Raw genomic sequence first — 14,013 nt, 5'->3', positions numbered from 1 at the left:
AAATTTATTTTTTCATTTAAAAAGTTTCCCCCCAACTCTATTATCTGTGTGTTTTTTTTTTTCCATAGAAAAATGGAGTGACTTAGCAGTTTCAATATTGAAGACTGAAGTTTTTAAAAAAAATTTAAATTCAAGGCACTTTTCTTTTAGAGTTCAATTAGAAAAGCAGTCTTTCTGAATTGTCAACAGCATTTATGAGACTAGTGTTAACTGTGTGTGTGTGTGCTTGTGGATTAAAATGACTCAGAGACTATGATCACCATCCTTTATATGTCAAGTAAAGTGGCTTTCATGGAGCACAGCTAAGAGCTGAGCAACTGCTGCTAACATGTATCTTACATACACACATATATATGCCTGTATATATAAAGGCAGTTGTGTGACCACTGGTTATATGTATCCTGTATACAGATACACATGCCTGAGGAAGTAGGACCTTTTTGAAAGATGGGCTTTTGACTACAAGTAGTATTCTAGATCATGAACTATGAAAAGTAATGCAGAGACTACTGGCATGTCAAACTGTTGGACTCTTACGAAGCTTTACGACTCACAAAAAATTCAATGTTGAAATTTCTATGGGGCTCTATTTTTGCTTTGATTGTATTAAGTGACAACAAGGGAAAGCATACTGTACTCCACTAAAGTTTTGGATTTTAAGAGACTGAAGATGGCATATGCAATGCAGATTTTAACCATCCAGCAGAAAATTAGATTCTAAGATTCTGTTTAGCCCTGTTTTTCATTGTAGAAAAGAAACAGAAAAGGTGAAAATAGCATTTCTTCTGGAAAGGGCAAGTACCGTTCACCCAGGAAGGGTTTTGTGTCCGAAGCAGCAGAAGCTGCTCTAGTCTCAGATGAGCTGCAGAAACCTTACTTAGCATGATCGGTGCCGCAGGGGAGCAGGACGAGGGACGAAGAGTGTTTGTGAAATAGAACTGTTGTGTAATAATGAAACTTTGATACTGAGAAATTACAGCTTCACTGCAAATCTCAGATTCGTGATTCTAAAATGAGATTTGAGTTCCTGTTGAGTGCCTTGAAAAAGTAACATCGAAATCATAAAATTTAAGGCTGATGTACGCTGTCAGTCACATCTTAAAATGAGGCAGAAGGTACGAATTGTGTTTCTTGTTTGAATTGCAGAGGAACTACTCTTTGGGAAAGCTGTGAGGTAGCTGTTTTGTAAATGACATCTCATTTTCAGTCACACTCTCACAGTCCCATCAAGCTAACATTCTGTGTTCTAAGGTATATGTGGTACCTACTAAGAATCCTGTAAGGTCCTGGAAAGTTTTCATTTAATTATTCATTAAAGGAGCATTTATTTTCATATTGTAAGTGTGAAGTTTTTTGATTGCCAATAAAAGAATCTGTTCGCCATCAAAAGAGGTCTTCATTAAATATGTGTGCCAAAATATTTATAATCCTACAATGGTGTATCATTTTTACGGTAGGAAAGGAATAATAAATGATAGGTAGTTGAAATTTTACTCTGAAAACCCTGAAGACATATAAAGTCTATCTCCAGTTATAGAGCATTTTATATGATAAATTATAACGTTAAAACATCTTCTTTTTGGTCGTGCTGTGCGGCATGTGGGATCTGTTTCCTGACCAGAGATTGAACCTGTGCCTCTTGCATTGGGAGTGTGGTCTTAACCCCTGGACACCAGGGAGGTCCCAATCATAACATCTTAGAACATTACCCAAACACAGAATCTTGTCTTAACTCTAGGAAAAAAGATTTTTATCACAAGGACAGAGGAGCCTGGCAGGCTGCAGTCCATGGGGTCGCAGAGTCGGACATGACTGAGCAACTAACATCATATCACATCTTGAGTGATTATACTTTATTCACTTGGGTGTTGGAAAGTAAGAGATTAGTGAAGCTCTCCCCAGACTGTTAGTCCACCTGACTCTTGAGCAACTTGGGACCTTAGGAGCACAGACACTTCACACAGTCAAAAATCCACATATAGAGTTGGCCTCTGACCAACCTCGGATCTTGTACTTTATGTGTTTATTGAAAAAGATCTGCGTGTCATTGGACCTGTGCAGTTCAAACACGGGTCAGCTGTATATTGTCGGGAAGCAAAGTGAGCTTTGCCCATGTTTGGGGAAGCCACGTGTCAGCTGTTCCACGTGTGCTTGTGTTGGTAATGAACTCTTCTCTTGAGCAGCTTCTGGAAGACACTTGGAAAAAATAAGGCATCTTAACTTTAGTTTGAAAGGGAAAGAACAAATGCCTCGTCTTTTCTGTCTGCTCACGATTGTCCCGAGTGTCCCGTGGCTGCACCCCGTGCCTCCAAGCGCAGTGTGGCTGTTGTGTCATGCTTCCTCTGCTCCCGTGAAAACATGAGCTCCAGGAAGGCCCAGGGCAGAAAGTCCCTGATCATTTGTGTGCCTTTGGTATGGAGCTCATAATTCTGGGCCCACATTAACATTTTTTATTAAATGATGTGATTTGATAGACCATCATGGAAATCAACTGCAAATACTCATTGGAAGGATGGATGCTGAAGCTGAAGCTCCCACTTTGACCACTTTGGCCACTTGATGTGAAGAACTGACTCAGTGGAAAAGACCCTGTGTCAGAAAGATCCCCTGGAGAAGGGAATGGCAGCCCACTCCAGTATTCTTGCCTGGAGAATTCCATGGACAGAAGAGCCTGGTGGGCTACAGTCCAGGGGGTCACAAAGAGTCAGATACAACAAGCAACTAATGTGCTGATGCTGGGAAAGATTGAGGGCAGGAGGAGAAGAGGGTGGCAGAGGATGAGATGGTTGGATGGCATCACCAACTCAGTGGACAGGAACTTGGACAAACTTTGGGAGATAGTCAGGGACAGGGAGGCCTGGTGTGCTGCAGGCCATGGGGTCACAGAGTCGGACGTGACACTGACTGAACAACAGCAACATTATATTATAAATACATGTATCCTCCAGGCTCAGAAGTTACTGAAGCCCACAAAGCAGCCCCACAGAGTGTGACCACAGGGCCTTTGCACATGACTCAAAAGAGCAATGGGTGGTACTGGGAGGCCTGGGCCCCGGTCCTGATGCTTTCAGCACCTGTGTGATACTGGTCAGTGTGCCTGATTCTGGTCCTTTCCCTTTCATGTACAATGGATTTGGAAAGATGATCTTAAATGCCAACTCTAGCATTTTATGGATTTATTTGTGGATTAACTAAAATCATTGTAACCAAATGCATACTGATGATGCCAGATGGTCCTGTCATTTACAAAAGCTATTCAGTTTATATCCTTTAAACAACTATTCTCCAACCAATCGCATATTTGCTGGTAGTACTGTCTTCCATCTTTCACTGGGGCTCAAGGAGGAAACCAGGAGGAAGAAAACCAACTGAGTCTTTAGCTTCTAGCCCTCATCAGCATGTCAAAAGTCGTGGTTCAAGATAACACCTCATGTTTGTAGGGAGTGGCATAACAGGTGTGGAGCCAGGCTGCCTGGGTGTGTCTTTGCTCCATTACTGTATTTTTGAGGTACATTGCTAGTTGCTATACTGAGAGCCTCTGAATGAATAAATTCTAGACGTTGTTTCTCTCTCCTGTTAAGCTCCAAGCATTTGATCTGGTTGATGGTCTGCTCTCTTACTAGTAATTCACGTACAGGCTTCTCCTGAGGCCCTGCCACTTTGACTGCATGGCTTCCATGCTTCCTGTGCACGTGAGGAGCAAGCTGGCAGCCTGGGAGAAGGCGTGGAGAGCTGCTCACGGGAAGCTTTACGGCCTGGCACACGTCACTCTGCTCCCACGTTGCTGGCTAGAAGTTAGCCATGCAGCAACACCAAGCCAGGGGTGCTGCTGGGAAGCAAAGCGTGTATGCTCAGGACAGGACAGTACTGAGCAGGACTCTAGGCTCGGCATGGTGTGCCTTCCTGGACACAGCGTCTGTTTCATTCTCCTCCTGGGAACACTTACCCATTCTCCAAGAGAGACAGCCCAAGTTAAACCCCAAATAAGGCACAGTCCTTTCCATTAGATTTAATTGTGGCCCTGTGTGGTTGGGTGACCTGTGAACCAAAATATCAAGGTGTCTGCTGAGATAAACAGTCCTGTTCCCAGAGAAGAGATGCTCAGCGCTCGCTGGCCCGGGGAACGGTGAGAGAAGTCCTGTGATGAGACCTCCATTCTGCTCCCTGGGAGGGGTTTTATTTTTAACAATCAAACGCTTTGTTTGTTTATTTGGTTTTTGGCTGTGCTGGGTCTTCGTTGCCTCATGAGCTTTTCTCTAGTTGTGGCGAGTGGGGGCTACTCTGGTGGTGGTGCATAGGTTCCTCATTGCAGAGGCTTCTCATTGCAGAGCAGAGGCTCTAGGTGCACAGGTTTCGGTAGTTGTGGCTTCCAGGCTCTAGAGCACAGACTCAATAGTTGTAGCTCTTGGGCTTAGATGCTCTAAGGCATGTGGGATTTTCCTGGACCAGAGGTTGAACCTGTGTCCCATTGCAGCACTATTTGTAACAGCCAGGACATGGAAGCAGCCTAGATATTCACTGACAGATGAATGGATGAAGAAGATGTATATATATGTATATACAATGGAATATGACTCAGCCATTCTTTTTTTGAATGAAGTAATGCTATTTGCAGCAATATGGATGGACCTAGAGATTATCATATTAAGTGAAGTAAGTCAGAGAAAGATAAATATTCTATGATGTCATTTGTGTGTGCTTGCGTGCTTAGTCACGCAGTCGTGTCCCTTTATGTGTGTAATCTAAAAAATAGTACAAATGAATTTATTTGTAAAACAGAAAGAGACTCACAGGCATAGAAAACAAACTTATGGAAAACAACGGGGTAGTTGAGGGGGGCGGTGAACTGACTCATTGGAAAAGACCCTGATGCTGGGAAAGACTGAAGGTGGGAGGAGAAGGGGATGACAGAGGATGAGATGATTGGATAGCAGCACCGACTCAATGGACATGAGTTTGAGTCAACTCTGGGAGTTGGTGATAGACAGGGAGGCCTGGCATGCTGCAGTCCATGGGGTCGCAAAGAGTCGGACTCTGAGCGACTGAACTGAACTGATTGAACTGAGATTTATAGATGCACACTACTGTAAATAAAATAGATGAATAATGTAGATTTATGGATAGCTCTGGGAACTATATCAACATCCTATAATAAACTATAGTGGGATAGAATAAAAAAGAACACATATATACATACGTGTGTATATATATGTGTGTATATATATATAACCAAATCACTTCGCTATATGCCTGAAACTAACACAATGTTGTAATCAGCTATATTGCAATAAAAAAAACTCAACCAATTTGCTCCAAAGGGAACTCTGGATTATGCCTACTCCCAAGTCTGCTCATTTCTGAGTCTTTTCCGTCTCAGTAAATGGTAGCCTCTAATAGCTTGAACCCAGAGCCCAAGTTACTCTTGTCTTTTCTTTCTCTCACTCTTATATCCAATTTAGCAGCAACTCTCTTGCCGCTTCTACTTTCAAAATATAACTTTCTCACCCCTGTAGTCTCTTACCTGTATTTCATCCCCAAAGCCCCATAATTGAGTTTGCAGCTTCCATCTTGCCTCTCTAGAACTTCATTTTTCTGTAGCAACTGGAATAATCCAAGAAGTGTCCACTCTTCTGTTGAAAACTCACCAGTGACCTTTCTTTACCTTTAGAAAAAAAGTCCAGAATTCTTTTTTTAAAAAATTTATATATATATATATTTGCTTATTTGGCTGCCCTGGGTCTTAGTTGTGGCCATAGGAATCTTTAGCTGTGGTGTGTAGGATCTAGTTCCCTGACCAGGGATCAAACCCAGCCCCCTACGTTGGAAGTGCAGAGTCTTAGCCACTGGACCACCAGCGAAGTCCCGAGAATTCTTTCCCAAGACCTTCGAGGTCTTGCATGGTCTGTTTCTTTCCTGCTTTTGTCTCATCACATCCTCCTCACCCCTCAGACTCCGGGCGCCTGAACTCTGCATTTCCGAGACCCCTCTCGGTCCCTTTGTGCCTTTGCCCCTACTGGTCCCAACCCCTGGGAAGCCACCTTCTCTTCCCAAGGCTACCTTCCTCACTGGGCCCTCCCAGGCCATCCGATGTAAACCTCGGTATTTCCTTCCTAGGACAGTCTACAATTCCCTTGGCGATTTATTCCCTTGCTTGTTTGCTACTTGCGCTTTCCCATTAGCATGTAAGTGTACTCCAGGCCCTTCATAGCTGAATCTCGGGGCCTGAGTCTAGCTTACAGCTGATGATCAATGAACACCCTTCCCGTTCCTGCAGCAGGTCCTAAGGCGGCTTTCAATATGCAGTTTGAAACCCCCCAGACTAGAAATTCCCAGTGGTTCCTATTGGTTCCAGAGTTTGTGGTCCTTCCATGCATGAGTGCATGCTAAGCTGCTTCAGTGTGTCTGAACATTTGCAACCCCATGGACTGTAGCCCGGCCAGGCTCCTATGTCCATGGAATTCTCCAGGCAAGAATCCTGGAGTGGGTTACCATTCTCTTCTCCAGGAGGTCTTCACACCCAGGGATCGAACCCAAGTCCCTTACATCTCCTACATTGGCAGGTGGGTTCCTTACCACCAGCGCTAACTGGGATGCCAATATCTTTTTTGTTTTTGTTGTTGCTGTTAATTAACAGCTTTTATTTAATTTGGAGATATTATGTTGGTATTTTTCTAACTTTAGTTTTAACTTTTAGTTTTTATTTGTTTAGAAAATTCTTTTTGATAAGTATGGCTAGAAGTTTGTCAGTTTTTTTGGAACTCAGGTTCTAGTAGATTGATGAGCTCTGTTAAGTTTTTGTTCTTTCAAGGGATTTCTCTCTCTCTCTCTCTTTTTTTTTTTTTGGCCACACTTTAAGACATCTGGGATCTTAGTATCTTAGTTCCCTGACCAGGGATGGAACCTGAGCCCCTTGCAGTGAAAGTGAAGCATTTAAACCGCTGGACTGCCAGGGAAGTCCCTCAAATATAATACCTTGATGAATATTTAGTAGGTTGGAATGATGCAGGGACACAGAGCCAAGTAATTTAGTGTTGTAGCTGTCTTCAAGGAATCAATTTTCCACTAGGAAGTTAACACTCTGTTTGGCTGACTTAACAAAATACTCTAGACTTGGGTCTTAGACAGCAAGGAGATCAAACCATCAATCCTAAAGGAAATCAACCCTGACTACTCATTGGAAGGCCTGATGCTAAAACTGAAGCCCCAATACTTTGGCCACCTGATGCAAAGAGCCAGCTTGTTGGAAAAGACCCTGATGCTGGGAAAGATTGAAGGCAGGAGGAGAAGGGGGTAACAGAGGACAAGATGATTGGATGGCATCATCAACTCAATGGACATGAGTTTGAGCAAAGTCTTGGAGATGGTGAAGGACAGGGAAGCCTGGGGTGCTGCAATTTATGGGGTTGCAAAGGGGTCAAAAAGAGTCAAGAAGACTCAGACACCACTTGGCAACTGAAGAATGACAAGACTTGGCTCAAAGACCACTATTAATCCTGAAGGAACCCAGTTCAGTTCATGCTGCTGCTGCTGCTTCCAAGTTGCTTCAGTCGTGTCCAACTCTGTGCGACCCCAGAGATGGGAGCCTACCAGGCTCCTCCGTCCCTGGCAAGAACACCGGAGTGGGTTGCCATTTCCTTCTCCAATGCGTAAAAGTGAAAAGTAAAAGTGAAGTCACTCAGTCGTGTCTGACTCCTAGAGACCCCATGGGCTGCAGCCCACCAGCCTCCTCCATCCATGGGATTTGCCAGGCAAGAGCAGTCCATAATCTCTTTAAGCACTTGTCTCTCATTTTTTTTCCCAGTACCTTGGTATTACACATGAGTTATGGATCTTTGTGTAAATCATAGAATTACTTTAAATAGGTCAAGTCCTAATGATTCAAGAAATCTGACAAAAGAAAAGAAATAAATTTACATCATTAAGACAACTGTACAAAACCTTCTCATGTACTCAAACACCTGGTCTCTGTTTAAGGAACATTTGCACTTCAGTTCAGTTCAGTTCAGTTCAGTCGCTCAGTCAGTCGTGTCCGACTCTGCGCAACCCCATGAATCGCAGCATGCCAGGCCTCCCTGTCCATCACCAACTCCCAGAGTTCACTCAGACTCATGTCCATCGAATCCGTGATGCCATCCAGCCATCTCACCCTCTGTCGTCCCCTTCTCCTCCTGCCCCCAATCCCTCCCAGCATCAGGGTCTTTTCCAATGAGTCAACTCTTCGCATGAGGTGGCCAAAGTACTGGAGTTTCAGCTTTAGCATCATTCCTTCCAAAGAAATCCCAGGGCTGATCTCCTTCAGAATGGACTGGTTGGATCTCCTTGCACTTAGAGAAAATTTTAAGGAGAATTTCCAATTTTTTGAGATTTTAAACTAAGCACAAACTTTACTTGTTTTTCTATATATTTTTTAATACTGAATATAAGATTTGTGTATTTCCCGATTAGAAAGTTAGGAAATAGAAGAAATCGATATTTCAATTTTGTTTCCATTGAATACTTGCAAGGAGCTCCCCCTCGCACCCACATTAAAGCTGAACTAAAAACACATGAATTTGTAAATCTTTATTATTTTTATTTTATTAAAAATTTTTATTATTTTTTAAAAATATATTTTTATTTGGCATGCCACATGGCATGTGAAATGTTATGTGAATTGTAGGCAAGAATACTAGAGTGGGTTGCCATTTCCTTCTGCAGGGGATCTTTCCAACTCAGGAATCAAACCCAGGTCTTCCACATTGCGGGCAGATTCTTTACCATCTGAGCCACCAGGGAAGACCCTTAGTTCCCGTACCAGAGATAAAACCGAGCCCCCTGCACTGGAAGGGCACAGTCTTAACCACTGGACTCCCAGGGAAGTCCCAAATTTGTAACACTGAAAAGTTGTGGGCAACTATATGCTCAGTCGTCTCTTATTCTTTCTAGTTTGGTTATATTCAATTATCGTTATGGTTATTGGTGAAATAAAGACGGAATTTTAAAAAATAGATTTTTTTTAAGAGTAGCTTTAGATGAGCAGCAAAACTAAGTTGAAAGTACAAAGATTTCCCATATACCTCCTGCCTTTCCACCTCAGCCTCCCTTACTGTTAACATGCCCCAGAAGATCTGAAACTCCAGTACTTTGGCCACCTGATGCGAAGAGTGACTCATTGGAAAAGACCCTGATGCTGGGAGGGATTGAGGGCAGGAGGAGAAGGGGACGACAGAGGATGAGATGGCTGGATGGCATCACCGACTCAATGGACATGGGTTTGGGTAAACTCCAGGAGTTGGTGATGGACAGGGAGGCCTCGCATGCTGCGGTTCATGGGGTCGCAAAGAGTCGGACACGACAGAGTGACTGAGCTGAACTGAACTTACTGCAATTGATGAACCTACATTGACAAACCATCACCACAAGTCCATAGATTACATTAGGGTTCACTCGGTTTTATATGGTCTATGTGTTTGGACAAACATATGCCATGAACTTACCGCTACAGAATCATTCAAAATAGTATCACTACCCTAAACATCCTCTTTGCTCTACTTATTTATCCCCTTCTTCCAGATTGCTGGCAACCACTTTTTTTTTTTTTAGTTGTCTCCATGGTTTTGCCTTTTCCAGAATGTCACAGAGCTGGAATCAAGAGTGTTTAGACTTTTCAGATTAACTTCTTTCACTTAGTAAAATGCATTTAAGCTTCCAGCATGTCTTTTCATAGCTCATATCTTTTTAGCACTGAATAATACTCCTGTCTGGATATACCACAGTTTACTTATTTCTTCACCAACTGAATGCCTCTGAATTTCAGCAATTACAAATAGAGCTGCTATGAACATCTTCGTGCAGTTTTCTTTGTGGATTTTTAACTCATTAGGTAAATAACAAGGGGAGTAATGGCTGGATCATACAGTCAGAGTATATTTTAGTTTTTTAGGAATGGAGTTAAATTCACATTGATTCATGTTGATGTTTGACAGAAAACAACAAAATTCTGTAAAGCAATTATTCTTCAACTAAAAAATAAAAACTAAAAAGAAAAATTAACAAATAACTTTTGGATAGTTAAATGTTCACCCACCAGAAGGTGTGTCTACTAGGGTATCAAGCCAGGAGGGTGCAAACTAGGATGAAATCTAGCCTTCCTTCTGTTCTTCGAGAAGCTGTATCTGTTCAGTTCTCACAAAGCTGCCCTGTGAGCTGGCTATGATCTTGTTAGCGGTTTTTCTTTTCTTTTTTTTTTTTCCTTCCTTGGGGCCTGGCCTGATATCCTATTCCTAGAGCCAGGAATTCCTTCTCTTTCCTAGAGGATGCATCTTCTCCAAAGTTGGTGGGGGTGGGGTGAGGAAAGAAAATTTTGTCTCTATGCCTGCGTGTTCAGTCGCTTCGGTCGTGTCTGGCTCTTTGCAGCCCCATGGACTGTAGCCTACCAGTCTCTTCTGTCCATGGGATTCTCCAGGCAAGAATACTGGAGTGGGTTGACATTTCCTTCTCCAAGGGACCTTCCCAACCCAGGGATCAAACCCAGGTCTCCTGCACTGCAGGCAGATTCTTTACCGTCTGAGCCACAAGGGAAGCCTTGTGTCTCTATTGGACCTCTTAAATGTATCTCTTCAACTCCCCATTTGACCTGGACTCATCTGAAACCCAAAAAGCCATGTGCCATCTGCTCTGAGTCTCAGATTTTAATCTAACACCAGTCTCAAGGTTAAAGGGCCTGTTTGCCTGGCTCTCCAACAGCCTTTAAAGTCAATGCCCATAAAAAGCTTTATTCTTTCATTGACTGGAGGAAACCTCCGGGGCTTCCCTTGTAGCTTAGTTGGTAAAGAATCCGCCTGCAATGCAGGAGACCTGGGTTCTATCCCTGGGTTGGGAAGATCCCCTGGAGAAGGGAAAGGCTACCCACTCCAGTATTTTGGCCTGAAAAGTCCGTGGGGTCACAGGTAGTCTTAGGGACTGAGACTTTCACATCACTTTGCCCTAGGTACCAGTAGGTGGCAGTATTGCTACACTTTTCTCCCCTGCATTCTCTGCTAAAAAAGTGATTTACTGAAAGGGTGGTTTGGAACAGTATTAAAGAAGGTCCCCTACCCTGCCAAAGAAGTGCATTAGCTTGTCAGTTTTGCTCATTTGAGAACAGATCATCTTTTACTTTGTGAATTTTTAAACATTTAAATTCTTTTTATTTTTAAGCCATCTCAAATTTACGTAAAAGTTGCAATTGGATTTTTCAGAATATTCTGAGAGGTAGTTGCTAATTGGAGGCCCTGTCACCACCAAGTTCTTGGTCTGTTTCCTGCAAACAGGGTATTCTCTTCCAAAGCCACTAGACAGCCTTAAAGTCAGAACATTGACAGTTGTCTTTCTTACCCCGTCATCCTCAGATACAATTTGAGTTTCACTTGCAAGGAGATCCAACCAGTCCAACCAGTCCATTCTAAAGGAGATCAGTCCTGGGTGTTCTTTGGAAGGAATGATGCTAAAGCTGAAACTCCAGTACTTTGGCCACCTCACGCGAAGAGTTGACTCACTGGAAAGGACTCTGACGCTGGGAGGGATTGGGGGCAGGAGGAGAAGGGGACGACAGAGGATGAGATGGCTGGATGGCATCACCGACTCACTGGACGTGAATTTGAGTGAACTCCGGGAGTTGGTGATGGACAGGGAGGCCTGGCATGCTGTGATTCATGGGGTTTCACAGAGTCGGACACAACTGAGCGACTGAACTGAACTGAACTGAACTGGTGTCCCAAAAATGCCCTTTGACCAATTCAGAGTCACCACTGTAGTTAGTAATCTTGTTTCCTGCCTTAGAAACTGCCATGGGTGTAGCTAGAAGTTCCCTGCATGGAGGACCCTGCGGAAATGAGACAGGGGTAAAGAGCAATCTCTTTGCTTTGTGTGTCTGATCCATCTGGATAGAGTATTTAGCTACATGCAGAGTCTTGTAAGAGCTCCAAACAGGAAGCTTCTAAATTTGCCAGAGATGAATTTCTACGGTTTTGCCAATTTCGATCACTATTAGCAGTTCTCTTTCTTATTCACCTAAAAAATCGTTCCCTTTAGGCCAGAGCTCAGGCTTTGTGTTCCTTATCTTCCTTCTCCCCCTGCCCAAATTCTGTGTTCTGATTTATTTCGGTTACTGAGATGCCATACTCAGTTTTCAGACATTTTTACCAGCCGCAGTTGAGGACCACCCAGTGGGGGTGTCAGTCACGCTGTGGCTTTTCAGATCTGACTGCCTCTACTTCCTGCCGAGGAGTTTCTTTCCACGAGAAGGTGATCCGATTTGTGTAGATTCTGTGTCTCAATTCTAATTTCCTTAAATATTTCACTCCTTCCCTCTATCTATTTCTCTTCTTGGGGGAAAATCCACTGTTCTCTGAGATTTGCCTATTTTGGACACCTTAGGCCAAATCGGTCCCTTCCCTGCGCTCTGCCCCTCTCTGTGTGCTGGTACTCCCTGGTTTATATTGTAACAATTTGTTTGTCGATTTCTGCTCTCTATGAGCTTGGGGTTTATCCATGGTGGGGATGGGTCTCTATTCATTTTGTACCCTTAACACTTACCACAGGGCTTCACGCCAGGCTCCCATCAGCTTCAACTGCTCTTTACTTTTACTAGCACTTAAAAAAAATGTTTTTATCCATTTATTTGGCTGTGTCAGGTCTTAACTGTGGTACGTGGGATCTTCAGTTTTCATTGTGGCATGTGGATCTTTAGTTGAAACATGTGGGATCTAGTTCCTTAAGCAGGGATTGAACTCAGGCCCCCTACATTGGGAGTGCAGAGTCTCAGACACTAGACTACTAGAGAAGTCCCACGCAATTTCCTTTAGACATTTCTTCTCAGACTTTAGTCCAACATTTTCCTCAATTTAGATGATATATATATATATATATAATGTATTTGTTTGCTTGACTGCCCTGGGTCTTAGTTGTGACATTTGGGATCTAGCTCCCTGACCAAGGATTGAACTTGGGCCCTCTGCACCGGGAGTTGAGTCTTAGCCACTGGACCACCAGGGAAGTCCCAGATGGCGTATGTTCTTAGTTCTGGAAGGTGGAATAGAAAGCATTATCCCATAGAAGGATAACATCGTTTTATTATCAATATCTAGAAGCTGTCTGAACTGATGTCAAATTATTGTCAAAGAACAGATGTTAGTCTCTGAAAATCTAAACCTCATTTTAAAGGCTTGTTGCTAACCACTCTAGGTAGCTCAATTGCTTTAAATTTTTTGAAAGTTAAAGTGTTTCAAGACGTTTCTGGCTTTTTACTGAGGTTAAAAAAAATAGCTATAAATAATGTTCGGTAAGATTCATTAAAAACACTTGCCCAGTGAGAGTAATCGAGGGTGTCCCTGGCCTACATCTGCCTTCGAGAGTCCATTTGTGTGCTAAAGCCAGCTTAGACCCTCTGGGGAGACCATGCCTCCTGGGCTGCCTCCCTGTGGAGCAAACCGCCTTCTGTTCACGCACATTGTAGTTTATTCTGCAGCCCCCTCCCCTTAACTCAGCTGTCAAGGTGAAGGTTGTTGCTTAGTTGCTAAGTCACGTCTGACTCTTTCCTACCCAATAGACTGTAGCCCGCCAGTGTCCTCTGTCCATGGGATTCTCCAGGCAAGAATACTAGAATGGGTTGCCATTTCCTCTCCAGGGGGTATCTTCCTGATTCAGGGATGGAACCCACATCGCCTGCCTGGCAGGCGGATTCTTTACCACTGAACCACCTGGGAAGCTCATGAAGCGGTATGGGCCTGCCTGTAATTTGTGCTATATAATCAATACTTCAGATAGTTGTAAGAATAAACCCACAAACTCTCTGCCGATCAATATTTATAAAAACCAAGAAATAATACCGATAGAAATTTGTTTGGAGCATACCTGCTCGGCACATCCCATGGAGATTGTTCATAAGTGATAGGTTTTGCTCTCTTGCTGCCCTTCTCATCTGCTTTTCTCCTCCTTGTTGTTATGGTAGAGCTGATGCAATCCACTTGTTCTCTAGATTTTGCTAGATCCTCT

This window comes from Ovis aries, chromosome 8 (assembly GCF_016772045.2).
Source record: "Ovis aries strain OAR_USU_Benz2616 breed Rambouillet chromosome 8, ARS-UI_Ramb_v3.0, whole genome shotgun sequence".
NCBI lineage: Eukaryota > Metazoa > Chordata > Mammalia > Artiodactyla > Bovidae > Ovis > Ovis aries.
The sequence above is the reverse complement of the archived record's forward strand: the minus strand, read 5'-3'. Positions refer to the sequence as shown.